Source organism: Bicyclus anynana, chromosome 6 (assembly GCF_947172395.1).
Source record: "Bicyclus anynana chromosome 6, ilBicAnyn1.1, whole genome shotgun sequence".
Lineage (NCBI taxonomy): Eukaryota > Metazoa > Arthropoda > Insecta > Lepidoptera > Nymphalidae > Bicyclus > Bicyclus anynana.
The window spans coordinates 17,421,515-17,446,673 of record NC_069088.1 but is presented as its reverse complement, the minus strand read 5'-3'; the positions used below and the strand labels follow the sequence as shown (position 1 = coordinate 17,446,673).

The 25,159-nt window shown below is 35.4% G+C and overlaps 1 protein-coding gene across 2 annotated transcripts in view; it reads right to left on the bottom strand.

Moving 5' to 3' along the window:
* LOC112050562 (protein O-mannosyl-transferase TMTC1-like) overlaps positions 1–25,159 on the bottom strand; it is a 172,708-nt gene that overhangs the window by 84,346 nt on the left and 63,203 nt on the right. The gene's annotated exons all lie outside the window — the stretch shown is intronic.

The window sequence follows — 25,159 nt, the reverse complement described above, 5'->3', positions numbered from 1 at the left end:
TTGACAAGTCCTTAATAGCCTTGGGGATGTTTAAAAATTTATGCTTACTAAAGCAGTAGATCCTTATTATCACCTCATCTATATTTTCCCATTTCCGCGAATTTTTTTCCATCTGCAGCCTTAACTGACGCAGTTTTATTACATCCGCGGGGTAACGTGCGACGTTACCACGTGTCCCTGTTTTATTTACGACCCCCTAAACAGCCCGCGTGTAAATTATATTCACGGGAAAACGTTTCGGAAAACAGTGAAAATGTTTTATTGTTACACGCGTGAACCAGATCACTATAATCTATAGATATTTTGTTTATTTATAAGTAATAGTTGACGGATGTAGCAGATGGTTCGTCTGTAAATCTAAGATGTGTGCAATGAGAAGTCGTGGAGATTAAAATACATATTATTGTCAAACAATAACAAGCGGATCAAAAATATCTACGTAATGATTTTAATTTCGGTCGTTATTGGTCGAACAATGCATTTTTCTCTTTGCAAGATATTTTATGGTATTAAGTAGGAAAACCTATTTTCATACAATCAATAGAAACGCGGAACAACGCCTTTGCGCCATTAAATTTAAGGCATAGATATTAAAATTTTAATTAAAAAATCATCCCCAATTTACATGTAGGGGAGGTACCTTAAAATATATTTTTAAAGATTTTATTTTACATCTTTGTTTACATTTTAACGAATACTCATGCTAATTTACAACTTCGTAGTTGTAATAGTATCTGCGCTAAACCGCGGACGGACGGACGGACACACGGACATAGTGAAACTATAAGGTTTCCTTGTGGACTACGGAAGCCTAAAAACAGCCGTCATAGCATACTGTAAATGTAACATCTGCTTTTATTTTCTGTTGGTTGAATTTTCACAGTTGAAGTACCAAAGCTACAGAAAATTTAATATCACATGTAATATCATATAAAGCTGGTGCGCTGTATTTATGGAATTCCATTAAAATCATTGATAAATATTCAGTAGTTACGTCAACGTATTTAATTCCAGATATCACCATTTGCCGTATTACTCGGTAAATGCAAATTGCTGTTTATGCATGATACGTTTTTAGATGGAAATCGTGTGAGTTTAGCTTCACAAATATTCCATTTTATAAATCAATTCTGTATACCGCCTAAACATGCATTGCTCGCTTTGCGAAATTAGCCAATACGTACAGTACATAGCTCAGCGAGTCACGAAGCTTAAGTGGCAATGGACAGACCACATAGTTCGAAAAGCCGATGGACTTTGGCATCCCAAGGTGCTGGAATGGCGACCCCACACCGGTAAGCGCGCAGTGTTGGTCGACCCCCAAGGTGAGCCGAAAATATCAAACGGGTTGCAGGAAGCTGTTGGATGCTGGCGGCTCGAGACCGTTGTGCTTGGAGGTCCAAGCAAGAGGTCTATGTCCAGCAGTGGACGTCCATCGTCTTTTAATGATGATGATGATACTGTTATTAGGATAATATTTGTACGGAATTCCATGACAAACATTGTCAAGGAAAATGTAATGGCAAATGACTTTGAAAGTATCGAACCTAAATCTATGCGAAAACCTGGTGTCCTCTTAACACACAGGTCACCTGACCGACGACCAATCACATGCTATAATGCGTTTATACACCTCTAAATAACCTCATAATAAAGCTATTAGGTTTCCCCCATTCATACAATGTTAATTGACAGTAACATGTAGGGTAAAGTTGCTCCTAAGGAAATACGAGTTTATAGTAGACAACGGGAAATTCGCTCTAAAGTTTCATCAAAATCCATTGTGTACGTAACTTTTGCATTAGAAAGTTGACACTCTTAAACAGTCTTAAAGTAATTGTTTGGTACAGTACGGTGTTAATAATATTATGTGTGTTGTGTATTGAGAAAGATTATTAAAGATGTACCTACTTACCTACTACTAATCTTTCTTATAACAGTAGTACAGTATACAATCGGCAAAATTATCTATAACGATTACTAAACCCTTAACTCTACTTGTACAAAATCAATAAATTTAAGATCCACATCATCACTATTCCATTTTATCTGCAATGCGCGACTCGCTTTAATGTTGTATTATTAAAATAAATAACCATTAAATCGTCTAAATTTTGCTTCACAAACATTCCGTTTTATAAATTGTTAATTCTATTTACGGATAATGTTATGTAAATTTGCTCTGCTAAATAGTCACCCAACAAAATACGGTCTGCTATTATCAGAGCGGTTAGGGTTGTCATCTTTGTATTAACCTAAATTACTTTCTAACTTGAGTACACAGTGAATTCAGCGGCATTTGCGTTGCCTTTTAAATGGTTGGAAGGAATTGTAAACGTTGTTTCCACAATTTACATGGAAAATAAAAATCAGGTATGTCTATGTTCGAACAATATTATGAGTCGTTGGAGTCTTTACGACAATTTTTTTTTTTTGTTGACAATTGAGGATTTTATCATCATCATCATCCGTTATCGGCCGACGGACCTCCACTGTTGGACTATGGCCTCTTGTTTACGGCGAAATAATATGTTAGTGGAGTAAATCATAGAATATTTCTATAAAACACATTAACGGTGCATGCTGTTTGTAACAAATAAGAATAACAATACTTGGAAATATTCTATTTCAAAAAATAAATATATAATTTTTAGTAGACTAGCCCCTGACTCTAGATATAGTAGATATAGGTTCCTAAACCACTAAATTCATTAAAAAAAACACAGCTTTCTTGTACGTACTTAGGTGTAAAATTCAAAATTCATTTATATCAAGTAGGCTTAGTTTACAAGTAATTTGGAAACGTCAGGTTATGTTGTTATGGTGATAAGTTTAGTCATACGTCTTTTTATAACTTCACCTATCTAAGAACACTTTGTTTACTAAGATGAATCTAACATTATATTTACGTAGATTTGTTCAGCGGTTTGAAAGATATGAGGTAATAAAGAATATTACATACATACATTATTTTTTTTTAAATGTTTCACACATTTAAAAAAAATCTTTAAAATCGGTCGTTTGAGAAATACAAATACAAGACGCGCGAATAAACCATTCTTGCAGTCGGGTAATAATATAAACTCATAAATTATCTAATACAAAAGTTAAATGCTACATGATAAGTAGGACGGAGGCAGCCCTAAGGGAGCTGCATTATGTTGTCCACTGTCCGCGGCTGTATTATACGACTTTGAAGCAGCCATTAGAGTTGTTAACAAGCAGCCATCATTACCACTACACTCTCTATTTTGTATGCAACGGACATTGGCTGACGCTGCTGTTTTGCGTCTAACGAACGCTGATTTTATTTTTGCACTCTATACACCAGCAAGCGGCGATTTCGTTTGATTATATATAAACAAAAATCTCCATTTTTTTTATTTAAGTACTGCTGAGTTTTTCTCAGTAGAATTTGCCTTCTGAAGCTACTTCAGAAAGCACATTCTACATAACAAAAAAGTTGAATTTTCAAAAGTACCTACATGATTGCAGTTTTAAAATAAACAAATTTCTTTAAAAATTTCATAAATCATACAATACTTTCAATGAATTTAATCGATTTCATAAATTTTTATTGATATGAACTTAGATAAAGTATAATATGAAACGGTATATAACTTAGTGTTGAACTTTTTTGTCTTTTTTGATCTAAATGAAAATGAGTTATAACTTGACATATAATATGTTTCTTTCTAACATATTATATGTTATGTTATAACTCATTCTTCCATTTTATCGAAATTATTATCAATTTACATTGTGTGAATATAAAAATCTGGTTCTATTGTTTAATCACGAAGCCAAAGAATAGCTCCCGAAACATTAAGCTGTGCTTTATGCTTTATTTATTATATATTAAGCGATTAACAATCGAACGATATTAATCAATAATGTTCATCGTGTTAATTAATATTAAATAAGAAAATATACTCTCAGTGGAACTGCAACCTTATAACAGTTTACTTACAAAATGTTTAGCCAGTCAAAACAAAGACAGACAGCGGAGCCACTCGAATAAAATTTTTAATTATAGAGAAAGATGGAGCGTCCCAAGGAGCGAGATTGTGCGCGGTATAAAAACAGACAAGCAACGGCAATTACCTGAGCTCTAATTAAAGGCTTACTTGCCAGACGTATTACACAAATGATATTCCTCGCGACTGTCACGCCGTGGCACAGCTTCGAGCAACATGACAAAGTCAGACGCTGAAAGAGGCGAGGTCCAAGTTATGAACTTTGGCGATATACGTTAGAGCGTTTATATCCGTATAAGTTTATGTGTAATTTTATACAATCAATAGAAAATCAGGGAAAGTGCCCAACACTTTAACTTTGTTTGTAGGTTTTTAATTATTTAACTCTAAAATTCTAAAAAATTGAGTGCACGGTAGTGAGTATAATTCCGCTGAGCAACATGAGATAAGACATAAATACTAAGGCTAGGCTTTAAAGCGACCAGCTGGAGTATTTTTAAAATTTGTATTATTTAATTTTCATTATTAATCAACGAATATGTAGACTAGGCGCTGTGAGGTGAGGGAGTGTGCATAATTCGAAGATCACATTCTGTTTATGTAGTTTTGAATTCAGAAAAGCATGCAGGTTACGGTTCTGCATATTTCCATGAGGTTTGTTGATCCATTATGTTGATAAACTCTTTCATATCAAGTATATGGACTGAACAAATGATTTTATTGCTAGTTTATTATAAGAATATCCAATATTTCGTTATAACATTATGACGTATTATACAAGTCATATTCCTTGAGCCTGTCGTACGAAAAGAATAATCTTTTTAACATAAAAATGGAACCGACCTTATTACAGACGTATTACAGTTATTTTAATTTTAACACAAAATTACTACATCATACATACATTCATAAAAATGGGACCAATTTGGAAGTATATTCTTTCAAACAAAAAAGAATTTTCAAAATTGGTTAATAAATGACGCACTTATAAGGTAACAAACATTAAAAAAACATACGCGTCAAATTGCGAACCTCCTCCTTTTTTGAAGTTAAAAATTGTTTATTTTACAGTCAAATATTTAATTTCTTAACAAATAGTTTTGTTGAAACAGTCCCGCACTTAGTGGCCAGCTGATGAGCTAAATATCATAAAACGGTGCAAAACGCTTTCGCCCAAAGCTTGCGCCGCGTAATATAAATAAAAAAAAAAGTTTGCGTGAGCCTTGCCATTAATTTACTGCGTGAAAAGAACTCGCAGAGCCGCAGCGACGAGTTTACGGAACGGTTCACCTTTGAATGATAGTAATGGATAGGCTTAGTACAAGAATTATGGACGGTGCTTCAATGTTTCCCCTTTACATAACTTTGAGGCCGCACGCACTTTTAATACGATATGAAGCAACTTGGCCCAGAAACTTAGTACATAATATTTATTTTTATAGCCCCAGGTGCGTTATAAAACTTGTGACGTTATTCCAGTTAGGTATTTGATGCCGATATAAGCGATAGGTATTAAGTGGGCTCCGATTTTTCGGAATACTCTTTAATGAGTTTGACAGGTAAAGTAAAGGCTCCAAAGCAACCAAAGCGTAAAAATCTGGCCGTACCTACAGATTTAAATTGAATGGGATAAAAAATAAGAACTCTAGTTTACGAAAATAAGGGCAGCATTATTGATGGTATTGTTATAATGTCCAGTTGTGGGAGTCAAACTCACGACCTTGGCTGCAGAAGTTAGTGTCACCACGGTTTCATCAAAATGAATTTTTTTTTTCAAATTTTTTCGAGACGTGATTACATGAAAATTTTAGTTTTTAAATATTTTTTTGACAATACGAGCCAAAACGCCTGTCGCCCAAGACAGTCTAAATTTAAACTGTTTCATGACGTAACTATAATAAATTCCTTACAATGAAGCGTCTGACAAATATATTAATTAACAATTAGTTCGACGTGTTTAGTACATCAAGTGTGTTAGTGACGTCACAAAATGGACGACAGCATTTTTGGCGCTTGGGAAATTTTAAAAAATACGTGCTATTTAAATTAAGTTTTATAAAAAATCCTTAATTTTTATCAATTGATATCGATACATTTCGGACCCTTATTCCATGTACTACATAAAATTGATTATATTGATATGAGTCAACTACTCTAGGATACTAGATTTTTTAGTTCTAACCCAGGAACTCCGTTTTGTAGACCTACTGCGCCACGGAAGCTGTAAAACGCTCTCTGACTTTGTTAAAAATTGTCGATGGTTTTTATATTTTTTAATATATAGCTATGTGTCATTGTCTAGTTAACATTCCCATAGGAAATTCTTAAGCCATGCAATTTCCGTCAAACGGCAAAAATGATTGAGTAACGCTTCGTGACTTAACGTACTTGTGCGAACCTTGGCCTTCTACCACGGTACCTATAAATATGCCGCACACGAAAAAAGCATTTGTTTTGGAAATTTCATTCATAAATAAGTTATCGCGTAACACTAATATTATAAATGCGAAAGTTTGTATGTATGTTTGTTCCTCCTTTACACTGCAGCTACAGGAGTGATTTAGTTGAAAGTAATGGAAATAGATTTTACTCTGGATTGACACAAAGGTTTTTCATTCCGGAAAATCCATGGTTCTCATGGCATTTGTGAAAATCTGATTTTCGTCCCCTATTGCTCTTCAAAAATATCGTGTTTTTTTACCGATTTTAATGATTTTGATTAAATGTTTCACACATTTCAAAAAAATCTTTAAAATTGGACCTACAAGGTCAAAGTTGATTTACCTTATTTTTTTTAATCCAAGGCTAAGCAATTGAAGCTTAAAAGATCTACTCGTGTAATTAAGGTTGAGTTTCCACTTGTCATTGATCAACGATTGTCTTTTGTAGGCAACATGAACCTCAGTTGATCGATTATAATTATGAATATTTTATGCGTTCACTCAAAGCTCATACAATCGCTTAGAGCTAATGACTTCAATCATTTTGAAGCGCGTATTTGATTTAAAGTTACCTTGTATTAATAATTCACGGTCTACCGTACCAATAAACGGGTTACACACTAGGCGGCGTGCGAAATTAAAAAAATTAACACGATCTTAATAATGCAATCTAAAACGATAGCGCAAAGGGAAAGTTTATACAACTAAAATCTTTGACTGGTATTAGAACGGAATTAAAATCGCTTAGTGGTTTGGTTTGGCCGGTGGGGATGGTAACAAGTCAGTTTGAAACCTGACCAGACTAGAGTTTTCTCAATTTAATCTTAAATATACTCAAGCTTGAAATTCTTAATGTACTTTCTTAACATACGACAGACACCAAAAAAAAAAGTTTGGTATCGAACCCAGGACCTGTCGCTATTGTGAGAGAAACACGTGTACCTAGTTAGGTACAGTGACCAGGTAGCAGACTCATCGCTCTACCACAGTATTATGTTACGAGGCAATCGATCACTTCTATCTTTGCCTCGCAGAAAATGTTCTCGGCTATAATTCACAGCTCTTACCTTCATGTCAAATCGCAATCGCTCCGCATAAGCCCAGTCAGAGCTATTCTTTAACATGGCCTCGCTTTTCACGATGAAAAACCCTATTGAAACATAAAGGATCACATGACAATAAAAAGGCTTTGGTAAATTTTCCAAGCCACAGTTTCTGACGATGGAAAACCATGAAAATTTCAAGAACAAAACATGTTTGGGAACCTTCTAAATATTTAAAGCAACTAAGACCTACTTGCTAATATTAAATGTATAGTGATATAGCATACGACTCGCACTGCTCTAGAAAATATAATTAATTCATAGAAATACTGATACAAATGTGGAAATATAATTGATCAAAAATATGAATATGTTTTGCTACGAGTATTTTACTAGGAGTAGGTATTTTGACGACCTCTCTGACACAGTTGACTCCCAACTCGGTTCAATATAGAATTTTATAATTTCTAAAGTTGCCTCTAGTTTTCTCGGGTGGTAACTAAAACCATAGCTACCACACCGTAGCTGGTGTACAGGGTATAATTACAGCATAAAAACCGTGAACGATTTGGGTAAAACAAACTTTTCTTCCAAATTAGCCCGCTACTGTGGTAGCATCGTCACTAAACATCAGATGAGATCACAGTAAAGGGCGGGCTTTTTTTATTCTTTACAAGTTAGTCATTGACTGCAATCTCATGTGATTATAAATTATGATGCAATCTAAGATGGAAGCGGGCTAACTTATTGGGCGTAGGATGAAAATCCACACCCATTTCGGTTTCTACACGACATTGTACCGGAACGCTAAATCGCTTAACGGTACGTCTTTGCCGGTAGGATGGTAACTAGCCACGGCCGAAACCTCCCACTCCTCCACTTGTTGCTGTTGTTGTTTCGCTTGTTAGTAAAAATGAGCAGAATTCGATAAGAAATCTTTTAGAATATTAGTAACATAAAACTTCGGCATTATTTATGACACTGGCAATGGCACTTACAACGTCATTAAAATTCAATTTTGTACACAAACATCAACAATAAAGTATTCAAATTACGATCGTTCAGAATGATCAGACATTATAATACAGTTAATTATTTGGAAACATGATTCGGTACCATGTGGTACCATTTAGTGATATTATTGTACATGGATATAGAGAAACTAATAATGACTGTTTATTTTTCAAATTTGACTACACTTCCATTGATTCATTATTGAGTACTGATCATGACGATGGCTTTAAATGGTGAGACAGACTATATAATAGGATTTTATTTATAAAAAATCTCAGTATTAACTTGTGAAAATTGGTGTTAGCGTATATTTAATCCGAGACAATTTCTGAGACTAGAGTTAACTGTGGCCCTCAAAGTTGATAATAAAACACGGCTAAAACTCACGTTATACAACGTCGGTATGCCTGACTAGTTTCAAAGTTAGGCTCTAAGTTACTCAGCGGGCGATGGAGCGATCTAAGCTTGGAGTTTCTCTGCGTGATCGAATCAGAAATGAAGCGATCCGCAGTCCTGTCACTGGCATAACTCAGCGAGTCGCGAAGTTGAATTGGCAATGGGCAGGCCACATATTTCGAAGAGCCGATGGATGTTGGGGTCCCGCACCGGAAACCGCAGTGTTGGGCGACCTCCCACTAGGTGGACCGAGGACATCAAGCGGGCAGGGCGCCGTTGGAAATCGTTTTTGTTTGGAAGTCCATGCAAGAAGCCTATGTCCAGCAATGGACGTTTATCGGCTGTTAGTGATGATGATGTACCTAAACCGTCTGGGTATATAACGGTCGGTGTGCTTTTATTAAGAATTAAAATTACTTATTATTTTTGCTTTTTCTTCTGTCTTCCTTAACATTTATTTCCCTATATCTACTGATCCAGTAGTTTCAAGAAAATTGGTGTCATAAAACATAATAAATCTTCACGCCGGTTCCTATTGACTTACATTTAAAAAGTCGTGTAATAAATCAGTGCAATAAAAGTAGCTAATTGTTCAGTGCTTTATAACATTAAGTGCAATTTTACAATCCAGCGGTTAAGTGGATAACTAGCTTGTAAGTAATAGTTATTGCAAAGAATGAGCGATTGCAATTCCGAGCGAATTAATTTTAAGACACGCCCACGTGGTTGCCTTGACTGTTTCACTGTAAAATAGGCGTGCGATAGACTTCACTGAACAATGTAAGGTGTAATTATCAAATAAAAATGAATGTTGAAGATTTTATTAATAGATACATTAATAAGGAATGTTTTACGGTGTTGCGGACTCCTTCATCATCATACTCGTCATGGTCATCACACCAATGGTGGGGGCAAGCTTTATAATCGCTCGCCATTCCTACCATCCATCGGAGTACCACATTGGTTCCTTTAAGTTTTCCCTGTACAATTATTTCTATAGAAGTATTTTGGTGGCGTGTGAAATGTCTCAGAATACAGAAATATCTAGAAGCCTCGTTCAGCCGTCATTATAAGGCACGCATTGTATCCAAAAACTGTACCTGTATAGCACGTCGCACAACACGGCATACACAGAGTGACTAATTGCTTGTTCGAGAAATTACACCAAAAAAGAGTAATTTCAACGGCTTCATTCCTATGCGTGATCATACCTACTGGAGTTTTTTGTATTCTGAGTGATGTGTCCACAAAACTGAGATTTGGACTGTGCAACCATGACACTGTTTGATGTCTAGTTCATATCTGTCTGATCTGTCAAACGGTAATAACCATTCGCACGAGCGTTCTTATACCAGGCGTTGTAAAAGTGTTCAAATATAGTATGAAGTTAAATGAAGGTCTATATCCAACGCCCAAAATTGAAAATGCAACACTGCTCGAAAAAAAGCGTCGCGTTTTTAAAACGCTGTTATGTGAACATACACTTGGGAATGCATTTGTTGTATTTGAACACGAGCCTTTTTTAACGTCCGTTAAAAAAGCGCTCGTGCGAATGGGGGCTAATACTAAATCCATTTTCATAGTGACCTAAAACCTAACCTTCGTCGAGTCCACTAAGCTTTTTATTTGCGGCCATAACAAACTTAATTTGCAATAAAGGCAAGTTGATGTTAATCGCAATAAAAAATGTCGCTTCCAGCGGCTATAGAAGGCCTCCGTATTGTCTGCCGAAAATTCGGTACAATATGAAATCTAATTGCGAGCTAGCATGCAATGACCGCGGCCAGACTTCCTAAATAGTCCAATAAAATATTAGTAATAAGCCGCAAGCTTATGAAACTGTAGCATATCAGTGTGGTGTAATTAGTCAAATGCAGGCGACCTACATGTCAGATATTTTAGATATTACTGCTACATCTAATATGTATGTCTAGTATCTAGGTCGGTAAATGGTTATGGATCAATACTGGAACTACAAGATAGGAATTTTTAAGTAAAAGTTTTTATTTAAAATATATGCATTCTTTAATAGAAGTACGCATTTAGTACGTAATAGTAAAGCTAAGAGGAAGAGCTACTATCATGCTTATTTCTGTCGTCAAGCAATTTTGCTGCCTTTGCTGTTCCGGTTTAGGGCTCCCGCACACGGGATACTGGCCACAACAACACAACGCAGCTACCGGCATACTTCCTGTAGTTTTCATACATTTTATATGGACTTGCCGCACACGTTTGACGCCGGTGGTCGCCACACGCTTCAATCGTCGCTGCTTGCTTCTTGTGGCCCGCACCGGCCACTAAACGCTGATACAAAACGCCGCCACATGCCACTTGCGTGATTATGATACTGCATGTATGGGTAAAAAAGTAGCAGCCACTGACCACAAGTGTCGACCACCGCCCACAAGTGGCTGTCGCGCGCTTCAGCTACTTTTGTGGCCCCTTCTCGCTTCTTGTAGCGCTTCTTGTCGGTCTTTTGCGACATTGCAAAGCTAATAATCCGTGCGCATTGACTTAACACCAGGCTACCTAACACACCCATACAAATACAGTACAAACATCATTCGAGCCAAGTGTCGAGATAATCTGCACGAGCTCTACTACACACCTTAGGTTGACACAAGGCAGTACTTTGTAAGAAATATTCTTCGCATGCCTGTGAAGTGTTTCTCTATTTATTTCTAGTTATTTATTTATTTCTATGCATTTCTAATTTCACTCGTTTTCCACTTACCATCAAGTAGGTCATCTGCTTAGTCTAACTATTCTTACTGTTAAAAAAGACCTTTAGAGGGCTACTAACTTAATTTGTAAAACCAAGAACTCCAACCCTGCGTTTCCAGCAAGCGACATACTCATAGTTAAGAACTTTTTTTTTATTCTTTACAAGTTACCCCTTTAATATAATCTCACCTGATGGTAAGTGATGATGCAATCTAAGATGGAAACGGGCTAACTTGTTACGAGTAGGATCAATATCTACACCCCTTTGGTTTCTACACGACATCGTACCGGAACGCTAAATCGCTCAGCGGTGCGTCTTTCTCAGTAGGGTAGTAGCCAAACTTAGTTAAAACACTTAAATTGGTCTTTCTTTTTCGTTTTACAGCTCGCACTAAAAATTCAGTATAGTACGTGGTCGAGTAAGACATTCTTAGAACACTAAAGTATAAATCTTTGTCAAAAGGCACTCACATTAGAGATCTGGGAGCAAGTGATTGTAATTTATTGTTCTCTCTTCGGGGATTCAGGTTACGACGGGTCATTGACTTTATTACTCTAGCTCACAATTAAATATGAAAATCTAGTTAATACCATCGTTTAGCTACATGTCCATTATTTAGTCCTAAGAGGTTGGTTATCGGTGAAATTACAGGCATTCAGTGAGACGATGTAATTTAGGGATATATAATCTGATGTAAAATTAGATTGATTTTTTTATTATATTCTTTTCTTAAATATATTTTCTTTTAAGTGCATCAAATATAAAAAAATATGCTAATAATATAAACGCGAAAGTTTGTATAGATGTTTTTACTCTATAACGTCGCAACTACTAAACCGATTTGAAAGAAACTTAAAACAAAAAAGATACTTAGTTCCGAAAACCCATTGTTTCTAAGATTTACGAAAAACCGATGGCTAAGATGTTATGAATGTTTGTTAGTATTTCACGCCGTGAATACTAAACCGAATTAGCTGAAATTTAGAACGGAGATAGATTATAACCTGAATCAATACATAAGCTACTTTGATCCCGGAAAAATTAAATAATGTGTAGGTTATATTTAATAGTTATTTTTTGCGGGTAACACCGAGGGGCTAGTATGTTAAATATTTTTCAAACTTGACCTGTTTGTTGATACATTTTATACCCACCCTGTATAAATATGTACAAGCTAATAAGTTGCGAACGCACAGATGTATTTTATATAAAACTAACATTATACTACATTCCATACGTGTACCTCTTATAATAAAACCGGGTGAAGTTAAACCGGCTACGGATTCCGAGCACAACGGATAAAGGCACGCCGACTATCCAGTGTTCAAGATTGTGTGGTACAAGTAACAGGCGTTTAACTACAAACGATCTAACTATATGCAATCTGCCGATAGCATAACAGTCAAAAGGTAAAAGAAACGAAAAGAAAGTTAGCTAAGTGGAGTTTAAAAAAAAAACAATCGATAACATAGCAAACTATCAATTCTCTATTATAGATGGATGAATATTGTTAGATGACAAAGATTCATAGAAATCATCGGCTTAGCTTTAAGACTTAGGTGAACCTCATTTGCCTATATTGGGTACTTATTTTAACTGTCTACCGTCTTAACTGAAAAGAGCTAATACAAAAAGGAATTTTTAATCGGTTTATAAATTTCGTTAGCTTCATCAATGCAATTTTTTTTTAAGATTTATATTTAAGCTAAGTACGAATAGTAATGAGGAATTCAAATGATGAATATAAACTGTAAGGTGCATCATTAAACTATCGTAAATGCTTGTGCTTTGGACATTATATTTTAAGTTTCTACCTTTAGTTTGTCAAGAGCTGTCCGTCTTTAACTTGGACCGTCTCTCAGTGTAGGACCACAAGGCACTTAGGTATATAATATTTTTATTGCAGTCCCCAAACCCGGCAAAGGCGACCCACTAAATAAAATATTCTCCTGGAACGTCTGTATTATTGCCGGGTTTATGTTAGAGGGCACACAATACGGACCTTTGGTTAGCTGAAATGTTTTCATAGCTGAAACGCTGATATATAAAAATTAATTCACGAAGCTCGTAGACCATTCGGTCTGTTTTAATGAAATCGAAATGTTAAGCAAAAGTCCAATAGTACTTGTTTTGTAATCTTAACATGGCTCAACAACAAAAATACTAAGCCTAGTGTGTACTAAATTAACAAGATAAAAATATAACTAAATATAAATAGCAAAAATATTGTGAATACCAACTTTTATGTCAATTATTTTTTAATTCATAACAAAAACGCCGATACTATTATATAAATAATAACCAAATCGCCATAGGTAAGTTTTACAGATCTGGACGTCAGTTTTCAGACAGAAACCGGGTCCTATTCGGTTAATTTGCATCCCGGCTATGATGCCAATTAATAAATAAATAAAAAATTTATTAATAAACTCGCGTAACTTTTTACTGTATAGTCCAATTTTGATAAATAAAATTAAAATTATTGGAATGGAAATAAACTAAAAAATTAAAACCTTGGAAACTTTAAATTTGGTTCCATAAACATTTGGAAAAAAAAACTAATACAATGAAAGAAATAAGAATGTCTAAGAAACAAAAATGTTTATGATATGTAAAGTTACGCCTTCAATTAATATATCACCGGCTTGTCACCTCCTTCAAAGTGATCGGTAGGCAGAATGAAAATAATGTTATTTTTCACTTTTTAGTTTCGCGGATACGTTTATAAGTCAGATGTAACTTTTTTAGAAGTTATAATTTTTTCTGTGTGTATCTTCCACGCTTGATGTCAATGTTAGCATACTTGATATTTGGAATCGTGACGTCAGTACGTGGCCAGCTCATACATTACAAATAAATAGAAGTAATATTTTCGCATTATATCCCCGTCTATTGAATTGCTAATACTATGGCTCGGCGTGGGATGGATGTGAAATGGCTTTCATGAAACATGGATTAAATAATTAATTTATACAAATAAACTTGATTGTTTATTGCATAATAATTGGTTTACATTTAGACAACCGAAAACTTATAGAAAATCATTATAATAATGTAAAATAAGTATCAAAGTATTATGTATTATTATAGGACTCAAAAGGTGATTACAAAAATAAGAAAACTAATGTCGAACAAAGGACACTTGTCAGGACAACTTAATTAACAAATCAAACTGTAACCGAAATAACACCCTAGAATGGCAGAGAATGACCTTGAGTGGAGTCACGTACTTGTAAACGATGTGTATAGGGTTCAAGATACCTTTGACTGTTAACAAACACTCCCCTTTTCCACTCAAGTCACTCTCCCCGCCTATCCCAAGTAACCCATAAAAAATTACACAACAAGAGATGTGGACGGCTTGAACGCCACGAGCACACTGAAGCCAACACGAGATCGAGCGACGTCATATCCTTCACAGACTACTATTTCTAAGACTAAACGGCGATAACAGTATGGCGTCAGAAATGCTATCCCGGAAAAATAATGGTACCCGCGAAATTTTTGGAAAACTGAATATCACGCGGACAAAGTCGCTGACGTCTCATCATCATCGTCATCATCATCATCATTATCAACCCATATTCGACTCACTACTGAGCTCGAGTGTCCTCTCAGAATGAGAGGGGTTAGGCCAATAGTCCACCACGCTGGCCCAATGCGGATTGGCAGACTTCACACATGCAGAGAATTAAGAAAATTCCGTGGTATGCAGGTTTCCTCACGATGTCTTTCCTTCACCGTTTAATACATGTGATCATTATTTTTTTTAAATGCACATAACTGAAAAGTTGAAGGTGCATTTAAAAAATGGACCGGATTCGAACCCATACCGGCGGAGGCGGAGGACGTCTGCTAGTAAATATTAAAAATGGTTTCAATTATTTATACAAAGACACCGTTTAGATTTCGTCTTTGTTAAGGATTTCGTTACAGATGATATTAAGGGTACGCCGAAAATATTTTTGAGTTTATTTAAATTTTCAAAGCGGTCAGTTGTTTATACTGAGGTATCTTTATTCCTTTAATGAGATTCGATCAAAGTAATCGTTCTGAATATTCAATGAATCGTGATATCCATCTTTTAGAAGTTTAGAGGGCTAAAGGGCATCACTATAAATATAAAAGGACGGCGAAACCTTTGTAAGGTTCTCAGAATCCATGCGTTAATTAAGCATTGCTAGCTTGTCTTACATTCACCTTGTGTTGATGTTTTTGCTCCCAAGTAATCTTCACTTGGTACGAAAAACATCGATCTGCCTGAGTTGTATTAAATTGAACAGAGAAGACATTGTTTTAGAGGTTATTAAATCTATACTAATATTATTCTTCCATTGATGACCTTTACGCACAAAGTGCGTGCGTTGTCTAGTCAGGTCTAGTCTAGTCGTTAGGGTCTAGTCGTTAGGGTTGGCAGCGGAACCTCTGCCGGAGATTCTTAACACCCCTTGCCCCGCCGTTACCGTAACCGCCGTCAGAGCCAGGAATAGCGGGGCTGCCGGGGATTAGGGGCTGTGTTATATTTGTTCGATCCATATAACGTTTTGCGCGATACTGACCACGCTGGGCATGCGTAATTAGACAGATTTACTTTCCAATATTATTAATTGGAAAGTAAGTCTGTCTGTTATTTTAAACGGTTAAACTACTGAATCGATTTGATATAGAGGACCTTGAAGCAGAACGTAGGCTATTTTTTATCGCGAAAAAATCCGTACTTCCCGCGGGATTTGTAAAAAACAAAATTTCTCGCGAACGAAGTCACGAGCGTACGCTGCTAGTACCTTCCTTAAAAAACAAATAACTTGGAATTAAAACCTCATACCAATACTCAGATAATACTCTTAAATAAAATAAATAATTTATGGAGCTTTGACGCTTTTGCATAACGATTGGTACCAGTTCAGTCTACTGTGGTAACTTTGTTCCAAAAACTGTTATTTTCATAAAACTATTGAAATGACTGAGTTTAGTAATGTAAATATAACAGAAGGGTGAAAGTAAATGGCGAAGCAAAAGGCGCTATTTACTCATCTATTGAGCAAGATGTCACAAAGTGTAGGCACAAACAATGTAGATTGACAGCAATATAATAAATCCAAACGGCACAGCTCCCTTTTGTTCAGGTAAACAATCCGTCAATACTAAAGTCTACAGGGTAATAAATGACAGGAATTAAATATAATCCATTTGTTACTCGGCTAGGATTATTTTATCGTTTCGAAGCTATGTAACTGAGCTTTTAATTGTTGACCTTGGGCCGGATATAAATCGTTTTGTCTATTAGTCGATTTCACCTGATACTAGGTAACGATGGTCGCTTAAAAGGTGCCTAGTGAAGTTTCTTCGTTGTCTTTGTGAGATAATTAATGTTGCCGAATCAAAAATTTAAAAGTGCTTAAATGTCAAATAATGTTAACATTTTTTAGAACGGTTGCCATGAAACAAGTGTCAGATTACTAAGGATACTGAGTTTGACCCTTTGTGTCTATTACCTTCACTTATTAATAGTAATATGTGAAGTCTCGTCCTCAATCGCGGGAAAATGAACAAGCAGATCACAGGCGAGAGCTATAGTAAGGAAGCAGAGACAGTAATTATCAAGGCGCACGCATGTCATACGACGTTTTATAACACATTTGCGAGGAAACACACTTTGAACACACTTTCTGAAAATTTATTTGCATCTTTGCCTGCTTTCCGATGACATTTTGATGCGCTTGTAATTTTTGCACAGATAACGAAGTGCGCACAACAGCGTTTGTTTTTATTTGACAAATGCACTAAAACAGCCAGTATTACTAATAAAGTAAATTAATATTTTTGTGTTTCTGATACAGATAAATAGTTGACATTTATTGTCAACATTATTAAAATGAAAGAATTAAATGTTTTTTAATTATATTTTATCTCACAAAGTTATGTCAAAAAAGCTCCCTTTTTTGACATAAAAACTCTTTGCCAAGATTTAAAAAAGTACCGTTCGTTTTTAGACCGATGATAAAGGTTTTAAATTACATTACATGCGGCACATGTTTTAAATTACATTACATACGGCACATGTGCATTTTAGTTTACATTACGGCACATGTGCGTAATGAGATACATTACGATATTGAAATTGGTGAGATACGTAATATTTTACGAGCGAATGTGTTAAAAATTACATTTTGTCAATTGATTTGATGTTTATTTTAATAGGTTGATAATAAAGACCAACATAGTGAATAGGACAGCTGAGGTGTTTTCCTTTTTTTTTTGATTTCCTTTTCCTCTTTTCCTCCCCTAAATAACCCCAAATTGTAACGATGTTAAAACACCGGTAACACGTGTAGTTGGAACACAAGTAAATACATTGAAATAATTGCTCGACATAAATACCAAACACGGCGAACAAATATTTGCATTTCGAACTAAATAATAGTTTTCTAATTGAAACTTTTATCGTGTGCCCAGTTCAGTCAAATAAAGTTCCGAACACATCTAATAAATATCCAGCGTGCGCAATATGCAAGGAAACTCGGGCCTTAGTTTTAAACTGGTTGGGAATGTTTGCTGTGTAACTACAGAAGTTGGAATCGATCCAGAAGTATATTGAGGGTATTTTCACGCGTACCGCCACTGGGCCGTGCGCTTTGGAGCTTTTTTTGCATCATTTAGGATTTAGCTCGCGTTTGAGTTAGTTTTGTTTAATGGATTAAGTCAATATATTAAATTTTACTATTTTTATTCAGCCACGCTTATCTAATTTCTATATGTTCATACGTATTGGGTATTTCAGTGGTCTCCTTTAGGAGAGAGGTTGACGATCTCCGTGGCGCAGTGGTATGCGCGGTGGATTTACAAGACGGAGGTCATGGGTTCGATCCCGGCTGGGCCGATTGAGATTTTCTTAATTGGTCCCGATCTGGCTGGTGGTAGGCTTCGGCCGTGGCTAGTTACCACCCTACCGGCAAAGACGTACCGCCAAGCGATTTAGCGTTCCGGTACGATGTCGTGTAGAAACCAAAAAGGGGTGTGGATTTTCATCCTCCTCCTAACAAGTCAGCCCGCTTCCATCTTAGACTGCATCATCACTTACCATCAGGTGAGATTGTAGTCAAGGGCTAACTTGTAAAGAAAAAAAAAAAGAGGTATGTCACTATAGAAAACCTCGTCCACCACTTCAGCTCCACTTAGTTTTATTTATGATTATTTTATGGCTTGCTATGGAAGAGCGAAGCCTTCTGGCACAGGAGTTTCAAACTCTTTAAAAGAAGACTCTATCTAGCCTTTAATTATTTGTCATTCGATTGATGTTGCTGAAATAAACTATTTTTATTTATTTATTTAAGTTGACAATGTGCTCTCCAAAGCAAGATATCATTGACGATGAATTATTTCAATATCATTGAAATCTTATTGTGATCTTTACCATTGACGATGAATTATTTCAATATCATTGAAATCTTATTGTGATCTTTACCATGTCAAAAACTATCCCACCCACCAACCAGTATTAAAGCAGTTTGGAACTATACCTCAAATCTCTTTCTCTTATGTGAGAGGAGTCCAGCGGTAAGCTCATTGGTCTGTTAACGGTGTTAATGATGGTGATTGTAGGCTAATAATTATTATGATAACAACTAACAACTAAGTAAAATCAATCAAGTAACAAGTTGTGCTACGGATGTTATTAAAGTAGTGCGGTGTTATCCAATTCCGCGATTAATCCAACAGTGTCAAGTTGCTGGCAGTAATTAGGAAAGTTTAACCGTAGATAGATAATTGAATTACGGATCGATCATAGCGAGTGGGGCGCAAATGGTGGGATGTTAGTACAGAAATAACCTCCCACTTATAGTTATAACATTACTTAACTAAGTATTAATTGGCTTACATAATTTGTTCTCTTGTCATTAAGCAACGTCAGACCGAGAGACTATGGTGGCCAGAATTTCTTTATTTTTTTATCATCTCCTTTCCCTTACCCCACTTTAGTGGGGTCAGCAGAATTTGACATTCTTCTCCATTCGTCTCTATTACTCCTACTACCGTTATTGACGGCCTTTTTTTATTGGTTTGCTAAACTGCTTACGCCTTCTTGGCGTAGTGGTATTCGCGGGATATTTACACGATCCTCGAGATCCCGATTGAGGTTTTCTTAATTAGTCCAGGTCTGGCTGGTGGAAGGCTTTGGCTGTGGCTAGTTACCACCCTACCGGCAAAGACGTACCGCCAAAAACCGAAAGGGTGTGTATAACAAGTTAGCCTACTTCCATCTTACAATGCATTATAACTTACCATAAGGCAAGATTATAATCAAGGTCTCACTTGTCAAAAATAAAAAAAAAACTCATCATTAACTCCCTTTACAAACACGTCCTCTTTTACACATTCCCATCCATTCCCAACCATCTCTTCTTTAGCGAGTTGAGTTTGTTTCCATTCGATATGTCAGGTAAGGCACTTGTTTACTTTTCGTTATCAACCCATCACTGCTGAGCTCGAGTCTCCTCCCGGAATGAGAAGGATTAGCCAATAGTCCACCACGCCGGCCCAATGCGGATTGACAGGCTTGACACACGCAGAGAATTAAGAAAATTCTCTGGTATGCAGATTTCCTCACGAAGTTTTCCTTCACTGTTTGAGACACGTGATATTTTATTTCTTAAAATTGCACACAACTGAAAAGTTGGAGGTGCATGCCCCGGACCAAATTCGAACCCACACCCTCCGGAATCGGAGGCAGAGGTCATATCCACTGGGCTATCACGGCTCTTACTTTTACTTACAACAAAAAAACATTGCAAGTCAAAGAATACTCAAGTCCTGTGAACACAATAAAAAAAACAACCAACAAAAAGGTCCCAACTCATGATGCTGTGTATCTTGTACACATATTTGTCTGAGAGGCCGTCCGATCCCCGTCCCAATAAGATTACACCGCCGCACAAGCCTCCTACAAGTTTTTCCAGAAAGCCGACCCGTGTAATCCGATTTCAGTAGTTCCCTTGTTCATATACTCGACGCAAATTTCCAGTTTACTTTGTATAGTTTTAACGGTCACATGGCGTAGAGTTTGTGTTTTATTACTCGCAAACGGGTTCTTGAGTTTAAGTGCCGGTTTAGAGCTTTAAGTTTGTGAGTCAACAAGTTACGTTAAATGGAAATGATGATTGGGGATTTGTTTTCAACTGCAGTTTAAATTTTTTTTTATTTTCAGACCTCTAAATAGTTGACAAAACAAATGATAGCTCTCTTTATGGTTAGTAGATTTGGCTAATAAAAGAAGAGACTGAAATCGCCCGGCGAATTAAAAAAAAATACTACTAATGTTTATTGAAAAGAGCGCGTGTGAAAACATCTATCTTTACAAAAAACTTGGGATTGTTTTAATTTGCTGTCTCTACTTTCATTGCACAAAAAATTCAGTCTCTGCTTTCATTAAAAAAAAAAAAACATTTTTTTTTGATATTTTTATATCAATAAAATTAAATGGCAGAACAACGCTTGCCGGGCCAGCTGGTCAATATAATAAAATATTGCAACACAAAATATTTTACACAGAGAACAAAAAAAGACCGCGCAGCTGAAAAAAAACCCATTAAAAACCGAGGTTACTATTAAACTTATCATATAAATAAAAAACCGGCCCGCCAACACCTATGCGAATGCATAATAAATTAAGATAGCGTCCGGGTCCACGCAAGCAAAAATCGCCCTTATCGGCTCAAATTTGCACATCATGAGAGTATTTATAGCGTGCATGGACACTAAATTTGAACGAATTGTCATTTTAATCTCGTTCGTTACACATCACGGGGCAGCAGGAAACTAAAATAAATAACGTTTCAGCGGAACGAGTTTATCGCGAGATGAATGTGCCGCGCGTTATGAATGCAAATTTAAAAGAAAATATGCGTCCGCGAATGTACGCCCGTGTTTTTATTTACATCTAATAATGGTAGATTTGTTTGAAATTGTTTTTCATTTCACCGGTTCGAAATTTAAAGGTTTACTTTTACATTTAATAATGGTATATGTGTTTGAAATTGCTTTTTATTTCGCTGGTTCCAAATTTAAAAGTTTACTTTTACATCTAATAATGTATATGTGTCTGAAATTGTTTTGAGTTCGTTGGTTCCAAATTTAAAAATTTATATTACGTCTATTAATGGTAAAAGTATTTGTTTGACATTGTTTTTCATTTCGCTAGTTTCAAATTTAAAAGTTTATATTTAAATCTAATAATTGTACTGTGTTTTAAATTGTTTTTATTTCTTTTTTTAAATTTAAGTAATTATTATTCATTTCACTTCAATTTAAAAGTTTATATGTATTTACAAATAAATACAAAACAATTCAAAATTAAAACACATACTCGTATATTTGTTAGAAATAGATATTTTTATTTCGCTGGCTTCAAATTAAAAAATAATACATATATTTACATATGTGTTTTTATTTACATATTATGTAGTAATTTCATATTAGTTACCACTGTATAAATAAATAAAAACTGTCTGTCAATGGTTTAAAATATGTTAATAACTTGTTGTTATTTCTGAGAAAGTAGGAGGTACGAGTAAACATAATGGCATGTAGCATGCATTCGAAATAGTTAAAGCATGATTAGGATTGACACGAATTAACTAAATCCTCGTTCATGGGACAATGATTGTAATTATAATGCATGTACTAAGATCGTATCAGTATATGGCAATCCGATATTATAGAACTATCAATTGTAGCGGGTAATTATCGAGGCTTTGTTACGCGAACAATAGATGAATCGGCTTTCAAATAATACATACTATCTAAGGCACTCTACAAACGTTACTTTTTAAGCTCCATATTTTTGAAACATACGAATGTATGTAGGTATACTTTGTACATGCTAGAGGATATATTAAAACCCTATTTGGTACAGTTGGTAATTTTATGTTTTACTAAAGAGAAGTCCTGGGTTCCTAGTTCGGCTCAATTTAGGATTTTGTATTTTGTTAATTGGCTTACGTTTCATCTGGTAGGTATCAGTCGTAGCTAGTTAGCGATATACCGAAAAAGATTTATCGACAAGCGATTAAGCATTCCAGTATAATACCTAATTAAAACCGTCAGAGGTATAATATAAAGACATAATATAAAAAATATACCTAATGGTAGGTAATAATCTAAGTTACCTCTTCCAAGTAAGCCTGCTACTATATTAGACTGTATCGTCACTAATTGTAAATAATGTTAAATTATAATCTGTCGCGCGAGATTGTGAACTGTCGATAGATTGTAAATCGCAACATACTTCTTAAAATTTAATGTGTTAAATATTCGTTAGATTGTAAGGATTTTCTTAATTGTTTTATTTGTACATTCACAAATAAAAAAATACCTTACCATTGGTTTCTGAATCACTCAAATTCCGGTTGTTATGGAATTCGGTATGTATGGAATTCACGATCTATCGATAGTTCACAATTTCGCGAGATATAGGTATATAGATTATAGGTAAACTAACTGTATTTATAATTTTAGGGTAAAGTTACTTCTGGTTCATGTAATTTATAATTCTTGTTATTTTCATTTATACAGAATAGATAGATATAGTATATAGATTTATGTATATAGTAGTTACAATAGCAGTACGATCGGTCACGAAGAACTAAATACAACATTCATCTACGTTAGTGGTAGGCCTTATTACGTGAATCAATACCACTATTCGAATATTGTTATTGCATTTGATATTATTGATGAACATTACAGGAATTCGCCTTCGCTTTTGTTCACGTAAATTCCAATTCAAGATGATCTTTTATATTTATGTTTGTGGTATATTATTGTTATTTAAATACCAATTTATTTAACTTAATGAAATGTCACACGGTCAGTATTTCCGTATCCAAATTAAACCATTCAGTCGTCGCAAATTCAAGCATCAAATGCGCAAACTTTTAACAAAGCAGTTGACAGTAAACAACAATCCACACTGTGTACACCGAAACACTGAGGATGCAAGTCGATAACTCAGGCGACTGTATATGAGCTTAGTTTTCAAGTTGTCAAACTTAGATGCACGCGAAACAGATTCGAATGCGGAGCAAAATCAACTTGGCAACTGAAGATGTCCGTGGAAGACGTGTCAAGCCGCGAGCGATCGCTTAACTTCGAGCAATAACTTGGCAAAGTTTTATGACACGCCAAATATATAGTATTGACTGAAGTTACATTTTTATCGCTTACATGAAAAATTTTGAAGCAATTATTGCTCGGTAACACGTATGAATTAGTCTAGAGAAATTTTAATATAACATGGCAATAATTCCGGCAATACTGCTATATGTATTAATTACATACATTTAATTTGTATAATTGCGATGCCTAGTTATTATAAATTATTTCATAGGTATTACCTACTCATCCTACACGTATGCATGTATGGAACTGCATGGAACTTTGGTGTTTAGAGTTATTGCAGTAAATTGTTTCGTGAAGTTATTAAGTTAAGCAACATTGCTAAGAAATTTAGAATGAAGTGATTTTAATTGTCATAACCCAGTGTATATGACCTCTGCCTCCAATTCCACATTCCAGAGAATGTGGGTTCGAATCTGGTCCGGGGCATGCACCTCCAACTTTTCAGTTGTGTGCATTTTAAGAAAATTATTAAATATCACGTGTCTCAAACGGTGAAGGAAAACATCGTGAGGAAACCTGCATACCCGAGAATTCTCTGCGTGTGAGAAGTCTACCAATCCGCATTGGGCCAGCGTGGTGGACAATTGGCCTAACCCCTTTCGTTCTGAGAGGAGACTCTAGGTCAACAGTGAACCGTGAAAGCCTTTGTTAATTACATAATATATCTACTGTTTACCTTTGTTAATGCGATTATAAGAATTCAACTTTCCAACTAAGGACCAATTTAGAAAATAATAAAACATCCAACCAAAATTTACCCAAACTGGGCATCGAACCCAGGTTTTCTATTAAAAACCGCCTTTCCAACTGCATCAGATAGGTAGTCATAATATTTATACTATTGATTATATTATTCTAACGGTGTGTGATGCCGTAGATCTTAGTACAAGATGAATAAGATTTTCATGATGATATATTAAGTTTGGAGTCCACGGCAGATGATAAATAGGGGCTCCGAAAGCGGAATTTATTGCTGACTTCTAGACGTTGGGGAAGAATGGATACACGACATTACGGGCATTTATTTGAGGAAGTTTACCCCCTTTTTTACACCCCTTGTTTTATTTATAACCATCCCTTCCGGTGACACACGATAATGTATATCATCTTGTCAAATGTTGATGATTTACACGCTTGCTTGCTTTGAATTTGAAGTTACGTGTCATAACGAAAAATGTTTAGTCAGCTGTTTTATTTTGTTATAATTTGGTTGAGAAACGATTGTGCTGTTTTGAAGTTTAAATAAATCTAAACTGAGGTCTATTTTTATTATTATTATGTAAAATCATACAAACGTGATTGATATATTGTGTTTGTTATCGATTACTGATCGAATGAATTTGCAAAAAAATAGTCTACTTTCAAAATTTCAGCCGAATCGTCATT